Here is a 12,305-nt window from a genome sequence, read left to right on the forward strand (position 1 = left end):
CGAAAGTGAGCCTGATTATTTTCAAGAATATTTTGACGTGGAAAGTAGTGAAAAGTGGAAGAAAGCAATGGAGGAAGAAATGGACTCCTTGTTGAAAAATAAAACTTGGGAGCTAGTGAAGCTTCCAAAAGGAAGAAATTCCCTACAAAACAAATGGGTATAGAAGATTAAACATGAGGGTGAGAAGATACAATGTAAGGCTAATGAAGGGATTTGCACAAAAATAAGGTATTGACTTCACAAAAAAAGATTCACTTCTTGTTAAAATGTCTTCCATAAGAGTTATTCTTGGTCTTGTTGTTGCTCTAACTTGGAATGTGAACAATTAGATGTGAAGACAACTTTTCTTCATACAAAATTTAAGGAAGAATTTTTTATAGAACAACCATTTGGATTCAAGGTAAAAGGTAAAGAAGATCTTGTTTAGAGATTGAAAAGGGGCCTTTATGGGCTGAAACAAGCACCTTGCCAATGGTATAAGAAATTTGATTCATTAACGTTGGAGCATGGCTTCAAAAGACTAGATGTTCATCATTGTTTCTACATCAAGAGGTATGACAAAGAAAGATAGATTATACTATTGTTGTATATGGATGATATGCTAGTTGTTGGATATGATTAATAAGTTGAAGGACTTGAGCAATAAATTTGCAATGAAAGATCTAGGTCTAGCATAACAAATATTGGGCATGAGGGTTATACATGATAGAAGTAATAGAAACTTGTGGTTGTCACAAGAAAAATATATTGAAAAGTTGTTATATAGGTTCAATATGAGGGATTTCAAACAAGTTGGTACACCTCTAGCATCACACTTCAAAATTAGTGTTGATTTGTGCCCTTGTGATGAAAAGAAGAAGGAGGAAATGAGTAAAACTCCTTATGCTTTAGTCGTTGGTAGCTTGATCTATGCCTTGGTATGTACTTGTCTATATATTGTAGATTCAATGGGAGTAGTGAGTAGATTCCTTGCAAATCCAAACAAACAACATTCACAAGCAGTGAAGTGAGTAAAGTGGATTTTGAGGTATCTCAAGGGTACTAGTAATTATTGTTTATGTTTTGGTAATACAAATGTTGTGCTTGAAGGTTACACAGATGCAAACATGGTTGGAGATGTGGATACTAGAAAATCCACCACTAGTTATTTATGTACTTTGGAAGGAGCAGCATTATCTTGGATGTCCAGATTGCAGAAAGTAGTGGTCCTCTCCACAACAGAGGAAAAATACATTGTTGTCACATAAGCTTGCAAAGAGATGTTGTGGATGCAATCATTTTTATGAGAGTTGGGAATAAAACAAGATAAATATAGATAAAATTACAGACACCCAATAATATATTCTATTCACTTTGAATGAGGAAATTACACACATATTTATACAATCAATAGTCGCAAGATAGGAATGCTATCTTAGACGTACTATAGTGTGGTTGAGAGATTCTCTCAACCACACACTAAACTAGGAGAAACTAAATTCCTATTATGTAGGAACAAACTCCTCAAATAGATAATTACAACCATAGACAAGTAGGAATTAATTATTTCCAACTCCCCCCCTTAATGACTACTTGTCATGATAGTCAAATCCACCACCATTAGGCGAATTGCATGTACAAAACCTCCAAAAACACAATCTGCCGCCCTCGGACAGATCCACAACTTCTCTGATCCCGCGGATCCCCTTGAAGGTGAATTGGCGCGATCCTGAACAAAAAACCCGCGCCCATTGGTGCGATTAATGGCCTAACAGACGCGCCAGTTGGCCTTCCTGGCGCTGCTGTCAGCGCGAAAAACACGCCAATCCCCTTCTACTTAGAAAAAATCATCTAAGCCCGAGCCAGGTGTTCTGCAGTCCACCTGCTCAATTGAGCACAAAGCTCTTGTGTACACATAGCCACAAAGGCAAAAGATTCGCTCAACTTGTCAAACAACGCATTGACATCCACGATTCCAGCCACAAAGGCAAGCTGGCCACAAAGGCACTTCAGTCACAAAGACCATATAGATGGTTTCTGGCTCACCACCAACCCTCACTTTCAAGTGATAAAAGATGGTTTCAGGCTGACCATAAACCATTACAAAGTGGTTTTAAGATCACCACGAACTTTCAGATGCCTTTAAAAATCTTACATCTGATTCCACATTTTGGAGTTTCTGGGTACATACAATGACTATTACAATAACATGCTAGGGAGTCTATTCCACAAGCCACACTAACTCAAACAAAAATCTACTTTGTTGTCCACCATAACCGTTGTTGCTGCTGCTTTACCTCATCTATTCATTGTTCACATCTTGGGCATCTTTGTCAAATAAATTCTTGGAACTTCCATGAACCTGTCATTTGTTAGAATAGCCAATTCTAACAAAATAACTTCATATTGAAGTGGCTAATCTCAATATGTATATCAATTTAAATTCCAAAAAAATACTTCACCAAAAAAACATTTACCCAAGTATGCACAAACAACAATGCTTTTTCCTTCAAATCTACCACAAAGTTGTTCTCTTCCTTGAATGAAGAATGCAGCTGCTGGTAGGTTTCTTTCCTCAGCAACAGAAACCCTCTCACGGCGCGATTTCCCATCAACTGATTTGCGCTGGCTACTTCTTCAGTCTCGTCCTCAGCCCTCTTAATCCTTCTTTTCTTCATAATCTTGAAAGCATCCAATCGAGGCTCTGGCACTGGTTCCTTCATGTCCCTTGATCCGGAATTAGCAGACTCCTCAGCTCCATCCTTTGACTTTCGAGTATTCACTCCTCTTGCCAGCATGACCAGACAGATCGCCATGTCTTCTTCTTCAGAAACAGAATTCTCTGCGCCCTGAAAATGAGCAGCCGATGAGACTCGATACCTAGACCTCTTGGATCTCTTTCCCTTCATCAACCTTGAATCTCCACTCGGGTATCCAGGCATGTCGGTCTCGGCCTCACTGTCAGTACTATCCTGAAGACCACCATCAGCGAGCCCTTTCTCTTCCTCTTCTTCTTCTTCAGAATACTCCCAGTCATCTCGGTCGGCTTTCCATGACAAGAACTTCTTTCTTAGAAAACTAAATGGATTAGCGTCGCAGGTCGATGGATCCACGCAGGCAGAGTTCCACTTTTAAAGATCGAATAATGCGACAATATATTCACTAACAGCACATGCGATATATACATTCATATATGGTACTGTATTGTTCAACGCTCTCGACGAAATGTATTTACATGCCCGCTGCGGTGAGGTAACATTTGTTGCCTGCCAGTCCGCCTAACAACAATCCCGAATCCGCTTCTCCAGTTTCGATTCCCGCGCCAGCGCTGACTAAAGATCACCCACCTTCGAGCTCCTTGGTAGATTCGGAGGCCAAGGCGATAAAGAAAGCGCAATACAAGAAACTAGACGCCTCTGAGAGCTTCGACAAACGAGCCCTTCTAAAAAATCAATATATATACTCCGTCAAGCGGTTGAGAAGCTACGAGCAACCGTAATTCAAACAATCGGGTCCTCCATAAACCCATCTGGCGGAAGCGGAGCAGGCAGAATTAAAAGACAGTCTTGTCCTCCAGAGACCCAATTTGGGGAATCAGAGAAAGCACTATTCAAACACCATGGTCCTCCACGACAATTCTGCAACTCTGCACGCAGAATCTTGAGCTCCCACTGCTACAGATCCACTCAGATTTCGACTTCCACGCCACCTTGAATCTTATCAAACTCCACGGGTCAACCTCCAAATGAAGCAGCGCAATTTTTCCCTTCAAATCCACGCTTATGGCCCGTTCTGATAGAAGGGCGCTGCTCAATGCTACTCGATGGACAAACAATCTTAAATCTAATATAAATGATTTATTTTCTTATGCCCAGGGAGGGCCAAGCCCAAGAGGGGCCAGGCCCTCATGGGCTCCGATACCAAGATAAAATTACAGACACCCAATAATATATTCTATTCACTTTGAATGAGGAAATTACACACATATTTATACAATCAATAGTCTCAAGATAGGAATGCTATCTTAGACGTACTGTAGTGTGGTTGAGAGATTCTCTCAACCACACACTAAACTAGGAGAAACTAAATTCCTATTATGTAGGAACAAACTCCTCAAATAGACAATTACAACCATAGACAAGTAGGAATTAATTATTTCCAACTAATATTTGTTGCATTTTGATAGTCAAAGTGTTATTAATTTAGCAAAAAGTCCCAGCATATCATTCTAAGACAAAACAAATTGATGTCTTATATCATTGGATGAGCCAAATGTTAAATGATGAGCTATTACAATTGCAGAAAATACACACTACAAATCCGCTAATATGTTAACGAAGACTTTGTCAAGGGATAAACAAGAACTTTGTAGAACCCTAGGTGGAGTAATGCACACTTGAGAAAATTGAATCCTAGGAAAGGGTTAGTAGTGAGAAGAGAAAACAATGTCTAAAACATTTAGAAGGTCTCAAGTGGGAGATTGTTAGACGTGAGACCATATCAAGTCAAAATTGTTAATGCCCATGATATTCATAACCCATGGTATTGGGCCCATTCATAACCCATGGTATTGGGCCCATGGTATTATAATGAAATATTTGTATATATAAGGGTGTGAGTAAAAAAGGAAATGTATGGATGAGAAAGAATGAAGCTAGTGAAATGTATAAATATTTTCATTGTGATAATAAAAATCTACTAAACCCTTTCTCCATGATTTTTCTTTAAAAAAAAAAATCAACTTAAATTTAATGAATTTAGTATTCTATGTATGAATAAATTTTGTAAATTATTTATTACCATGAAAACATTTATTTTTAGTTAAATAAATTTTCTAATTTGTTCTATTAACAAAATGTTCAAAATCTTACCAACGAAAAGGAAAACTTAATGGATAAGAAAATCCATTTCAACGTTCAAAGTCTTACATGTGAAACCAAACACTTTTTGACAGAAAGAATATCCATTTACTGTTATGAACATGACATCTCCACAAATCGATGTTGAAAGCAATAGAAGTTATGAGATAGTAAGGTATGTGAACGCGATAAGAAACCTGTACCTTTTCAAAAATCAAAATATTTGCGGGAATATATGTCGGATCTGAGCGTATATTTCACATCCAATGAGATATATTCCATTCTATATCTCGATCGTGTATGGCATCTCTAAAAGTTAATTGTAATGATGGAGGTGAATCTGGTCTATGTGCTTTTGCGGGAAGATATTTTGAATGTGTGTATATCTCTCCTAATTAAACAATAGATATTTGATTTTATACGTGGATTAAGAAAATAATATATTATTTATTATGAAAATAGAAACAAATATGTTTATGGGTAGAGTGATAACATTTTTTGGTCAATGTTATTCGTGAAAAAAATTATTTATGTTAAAGGTTGGTGTGGCTTACGCTGGGTGCGATACTCAAGTGATTTTGACCACCGCATGGGATGCTCAAGTGATTTTGAAGACTTAAATGCCTTTGGATGGGAGTTATGCCTTTGGATGGGAGCAAATGCCAAGTAGGCTGGGTGGGATACTCAAGTGATTTTGACGACCGCGTGGGATGCTCAAGTGATTTTGACGACTTAAATGCCTTTGGATGGGAGTTATGCCTTTGGATGGGAGCAAATGCTAAGTGATTTTGACGACAGGGAGGGATGCTCAAGTGATTTTGATGACTTAAATGCCTTTGGATGGGAGCTACTCAAACCACTGGTTAGGAGTGTTAGTCATCTCAAGACTCCATAGTGGTTGGGCTTTTTGTTATTCTGTCAAACATATATATATTATAATTTATGTTGTGCACTCAATAGTGGTTGGGCTTTTTGTTATTTCGTCAAAATTTTCAGTTTTCACAGTTTCTATATTGTTTTTTACCATTCATTCATAATGGATACATAATAATACTATGTGAAAAACTCTAAGTTATTGAAACATTAAACCTTCCTCAACCATAAATTGACTCTATACCCAAGTCAAGTTTACCCTAATTACCCTAACAATCTCCCCGCTTAAACTTGACTTTGGGAGATTAACTTTGTACTAATATATTTGTTGAAGTACATATAAAAAAGTTACCATCCAAGGAAGAGATGGGTATCCAGCCACTTTTTTATGACACTTTTTCACCTCACATATGGAGATATCATATTCCCCCCTCAAGCTAGAATACTAGTGGACATGTCACCCTCTTACCAATCCAAGTGGTTCATTAGACAACTTAATCCTCCATCCTTTCTATGTATGCAAAGGATGAATATGACTACGGTTTACAAGTTGGATCAAATGAATTAAGTTGTTTATGCACTACTACAACTCTCTATAGATAAAAATCACACTTTGAATTAAATGAAGGAGTTGCAGCTCACAGGTGTGTACGGCACCTGGGAGACTGCACTCAAACAAAGAGGAGACTCTCACTCTCGTTCACTCTACATTACATCAAATGAATATTACAATATTAAATACATCAGTGAAAAATAGGTAGTTGTAAACAACCTCCTAAACTCTAGGAACTAATCCTAAACTAAGGAGATACGTTACAACCATATAACCATTTCTCCATTATTTTTAACTCCCCCCCCTAATGGAGAAAGGGTTATTCTGCACTCCTAACATCCCTCTAAATAATTCAAACTTTACTCGCCCTAGAGGCTTAGTAAAAATATCAGATAAATTATCACAAGTATTACAATACTCCACACATATTTCTTTTGACTGTATCTTTTCTCGAACAAAATGAAACTGAGTGTCAATATGTTTAGTATTTTTATGGAAAACTGGATTGTATGCAAGCTTTATTGTGCTTTGGTTGTTAGTTTTTATGCCAGTTGCTTCTTTCTGTCCTTTGCCTGCATCACTAAGCAATCTCCTCAACCAGATAGCTTCGCATGTAGCTGCACACAAGGCCTGGTACTCAGCTTCACATGATGATAATGCTACAGTACTTTTCTTTTTGCTACTCCACGAAATAACCCCGGATCCAATACTAAATGCATAACCTATGATGGATCTACGATCATCCAGGTCACCTGCCCAATCAGAATCTGAATAACCTGCTAAAGTAACATCAGAAATATCAGTGTATAAAATACCATAATTACAAGTACCACTAAGGTACCTCAACACACATTTTGCTGCAATCCAGTGACTTTCAAGTGGTCTGGACATAAATTGGCTCATCACACTAACAGAATATGCCAGATCAGGTCTAGTTGTCGTGAGATATATCAAACTTCCCATTAGCTGTCTATACAAAGTGGCATCCACCTGTTTTGTGCCATCATCACTGCTTAACTTGAGATGGTGTTGCTGCTATTTTACACTGTTCCATTCTGAATCTTTCCAACAAGGTTCTGGCATACTTTCCTTGAGTTAGAAAAGTCTGACCAGAATCTTTCCACACCTCCAAACCTAGGCAATAATGAAGATCTCCAAGGTCTTTCATTTCAAATACCTATGACATTTGCTACTTGATTTCTTTGATCAAATTATTTGCATTTCTTGTTATAATCATGTCATCCACATACAAAGAAATCAAAATGATTTGCCTCTGTTTATTTATCTTGGTATACAGGTTTGGGTCGTTGAGGCTCCTATGAAAACCATGCTGTATAAAAAATGAATCAATTTTCTCATACCATGACCTGGGTGCTTGTTTCAAACCATAAAGTGCCTTATGCAATTTACACACTAAATGCTCCTGCCCCTTTTTCACAAAACGAGGAGGTTGTACTAAATAAATTTCTTCCTTTAATTCTCCATTCAGAAATGCAGACTTAACATCTAGCTGGTGTAGCTTCCATTTATGTTTTGCTGCTAAAGAGATTAGCATTCTAATTGTATTTAGTTTAGCTACAGGGGCAAAGTTCTCATCAAAATCTATGCCTTCTTGCTGTGAATAACCCTTTGCCACTAGTCTAGCTTTGAATTTTTCTACACTCCCATCTGCATTTATCTTAGGTTTATACAGCCACTTACAACCTATAGGGGTTTTTCCTTCAGGCAACTCAACTAAATCCCAAGTATGATTTCTATATATTGATTCAATTTCCTCATGCATTGCAACCCTCCATTCATCTGATTTACATGCTTCTTCATAATTTGAAGGTTCTACAATCTTTAAAATTTTGGACATTAAAGCATAGCCTTTCAATCTTTCAGGTAGTCTAGTCTTCCTACCTGATCTTCTAGGTAGAGGACTTACCTCAACTCTATCTGTTTCAGCACTTTCGGGCCTGCATCATCACTTATTACACTATCTGCTGCTACTTCTTCCTGTTTCTGCTCCTGCTCCTGCTCTTCATCTTCGTCACTGTTCATCTCTATCAGCAATGGAATGTGGCTGTCATTTCTAGAGTCTTCCTTTCCATCTTCAGTCTGTTCATGAAAAATAACATCTCTGCTTGCAAAAACTTTATGAGTCACAGGATTATATAACTTGTATGCCTTATACTCTATGCTATATCCTACAAATATACATTTCAAGGCTTTGGGGTCTAACTTCTTTCTATCTGCTTTTGGTATATGAGCATAAGCTTTAGATCCAAATATTCATAGATGACTAACTGCTGGTTTGAGTCCAAACAATACTTCAAAGGGGGTTTTGAAGCCTAGATATTTAGTAGGACTCCTATTCTTTAAATAAACAACAGTATTAATGGCTTCTGCCCAAATACCATTTGATATACCTTTACCTTGAAGCATACTTCTGGCGCACTCCACAAGAGTTCTATTCTTGCATTATGCTACTCCATTCTGCTGTGGAGTGTGTGGCACTGTGAATTGCTGCATAATCCCATGCTGCTTGCAGAAGTTCATGAACTCTCCTAACCTGTATTCTCCCCCTTGATCCGAGCGGAGAATATTTATCCTCTTTCCTGTTTGGTTCTCTATCATAGATTTGAACTCTTTAAAGTACCGAAAGGCTTGACTCTTTTTACTTAAAAAATACACCCATGAAAGCCTAGTGCAGTCATCTGTAAACAACAGAAAATAATATGCACCTCCTAAGGACCTAGTTTGCATAGGTCCACAAATATCTGTATGCACTAGTTCTAGGATGTCTCTTTCCTTTCTATTGACATGCAAAGGGAACTCTTCTCTATGCATTTTCCCTAATGCACATCCATCACATTCCAGCTTGACATTATGAAAAACAGGGAGTCCTTTGACCATACCTTTCTTCTGAAGTAAGATGAGGTCTTGCAAATTGAGATGTCCAATTCTCTGATGCCAGAGATTTTCGACTGATGATCCAGCTGCAACCATTGCTTGTCGTGGCATACTCTTCGAATCCAATCTGTACAAATTCCCCATGCGCACTCCTGTTGCAACTGTTTCCATCTGGCTATCCTTAATGACACAACCATTCTTAAAGAATTGCACCTGCATGTCCTGGTCTATAATCATTGAGACAAAGATCAATTTTTTCTTAATTCCTAGAACATATAATACATTTTTAAGATGTTTAATGTCGCCACTAGGTAGCTTCACAGGAATATCTCCACATCCTTTGATCTCATACCCACTGTCATCTCCTAGATAAATTTTTGATCCACATGGAGATTCTTCAAGAAATTCAAAACAGTCCTTCTTACCGGTCATGTGTGAGGATGTGCCAGAGTCGACATACCTTATGCCGTCCTCATCTCCCTTTGATGCTGAAAGAGCACAATCGACTGTGAATAGTCGAAGATCATGGCTGTGGTCCTCCTCTTCTCCAGAAAAATAGCCCTGATGTTTCCTCTGTTTTCCTTTTCTTTCATCTGCCTGCCTCTTATAGCATTCTTTAATCTGATGACTAGGTTTCCCACAATAAAAACATCTCTTAACATAATTATCAGTCATACCTCTGAATGGTCTCTTTTGAAAAGAGCTAGCCCCCTTCTGCTGCTGCTGCTGCGGTTGCTGGTGCTGATGTTGCTTTCCTCTGTACTGTCGCCTCTTTGCCATCAGAGCTAGGTCATTGCTCTGAGTTTTCAGATTCTGTCTTCACTCCTCCTCCTAGAGCAGAATCGCTGTCAGCTCATCAAATGAAGGGGCTTTCTCCCTCACTGACAGTCCTGTGATGAATGTCTGATATTCATCCGTCATTCTGTTCAATGTGAGTGTAACTAGATCTGAGTCGGACACTTTTCTCCAATAGCTCCTAGTTTGTCTCTCAGATCCTTGACTCTGGCCATGAATCCCCCAACGGACTCATTCTCGTCCATCTTCAATGCAAACAATTTTCCCTTGAGTGCCAGAACACGATTTGTATTCTGAGTCTCGTATAGATTCTTGTTCGTTGTCCATAGATCAGCGGCTGACTTGGAATCTCTAATATGTGGGATAATATTGTCCTTAACGGACATCTTCAGTATAACTTTTGCTTTCGTTTCTCTTTTATCCCAGTCTTGTTCTTGAGTCGCTGTTCCAGATCTCGGCTCATTTCCTTCAACGATCGCCCATGCATTTATGCTCTCCAGCAAAGTTTGCATTTTGAATTTCCAGTTGGAGAAATTCGTTCCATCGAGTTTGCTAGACTCGTATAGGTATGAATCTATACTATTGTTCATTTTCGCCCAACTGAACACTCCAATCGGCCAACACCGGGCAAGTCCGATCTGCTTCCACTGAACAGATCAGGAACTTCACTGTGCCACCACCGGGCAAGTCCGATCTATTGCCACTGAACAGATCAGGGACTTCACTGTGCCACCACCGGGCAAAACCGATCTGCTACCACCGAGCAGATCACAGAGCTTTGATTCGCCACAACCGGGCAGATCCGATCTACTACCTCCGAGCAGATCACGGAACCCCAATTCGCCACCATCGGGCAGGTCCGATCCGAGCGGATCAAGGAACCTCAATTCGCCACCACCGGGCAAATCAAATCTACTACCACCGAGCATAAATCTCCACGTGCCACCACCGGGCAACTCCGATCTGCAACAAAAATTGCAGATTTCCAGAGAGAAAGAGGTTGGCTCTATGGCGCTTTGAACAGCTACAAATCTGCGCCAATTGCAGAAAAGAAAAATTCACGGTGTCCACGGAAATTGGCGCGCTTAACAGCCACGGATCCGCGCCAATTTAGTTATAATTTTGTTGGCGCGCTTATCAGCCCCAAACCAGCGCCAATTGGCGCGTCTGTTCTTTAAAAAATAGCGCCAATCTGTTTTGTTCTGGATTGGCGCGACTGTCTTCAAAAAATCCGCGCCAATTGCTCAACCTTTTCTCCGGCTCAGAGATGATCAGTCATCTGAGACCCTTCGCTCCAGGTGTTACTGCAGTTCCACCTGATCACACAAATACATTTACATGCACTCCTACCACTACAGAAATGTAACTAATGATACATCCCTAAAAAAAAATGAGGCTATCTCTATCCTAAGCTCTGATACCAAGATAAAAATCACACTTTGAATTAAATGAAGGAGTTGCAGCTCATAGGTGTGTACGGCACCTGGGAGACTGCACTCAAACAAAGAGGAGACTCTCACTCTCGTTCACTCTACATTACATCAAATGAATATTACAATATTAAATACATCACTGAAAAATAGGTAGTTGTAAACAACCTCCTAAACTATAGGAACTAATCCTAAACTAAGGAGATACGTTACAACCATATAACCATTTCTCCATTATTTTTAACTTCTATAACATGTTAGTTCCTTCACAAGCCCCACCACCATCAACTCCATCTACAACCCCTCATCCATGTAGCTATCTAACCTTTATCTCACCATATACACATGCTTTTGAAATCAATTTTTTTATGCCTCCAGTGCATTCTTCTCACCACGATCCAACCTTCAAACCTCATTTTTACTCTCCACATCGTCTCTTTTTACTCTCCACATGGTCTCCCATTAGCATGTGGCCATTAATCATCATTGTAAGCCAAACTACTTTTGGTGCTCTTATGGTGTAATCACTTAGGGTTGGGTTTGTGCCTCTTCCACTTCTATTAAAATGCCCAATTGGTAAATCTTCTCTCATTCACGTGTGACCACTAATTATCATTGTAAGTCAAACAACATTTTGTGCTCTTATGGTTTATTCACCTAGGGATGTGCCTCTTCCACTTATATTAAAACATTCATCTAGTAAACCTTCTCATATATTCATATCTATGCATTTCTTTGAATTTTTGGGTACACCTCATATATTCATATCTATGCATTTCTTTGAATATTTGAGTATCCACGTGATAGATCTACCAACATCACTTATTCTCCATCATATGAGAAATGTCCAAGCCACTTTCCAACTTACCTAATTTAAGCTTTGATTCCAATTGTTATGAAATAGGAGAGAAAGATTAATAT

Source organism: Pinus tabuliformis, chromosome X (genome assembly GCF_031772625.1).
Source record: "Pinus tabuliformis cultivar Carrire ecotype Pingquan chromosome X, CPIR1, whole genome shotgun sequence".
In the NCBI taxonomy this organism is placed as follows: domain Eukaryota; kingdom Viridiplantae; phylum Streptophyta; class Pinopsida; order Pinales; family Pinaceae; genus Pinus; species Pinus tabuliformis.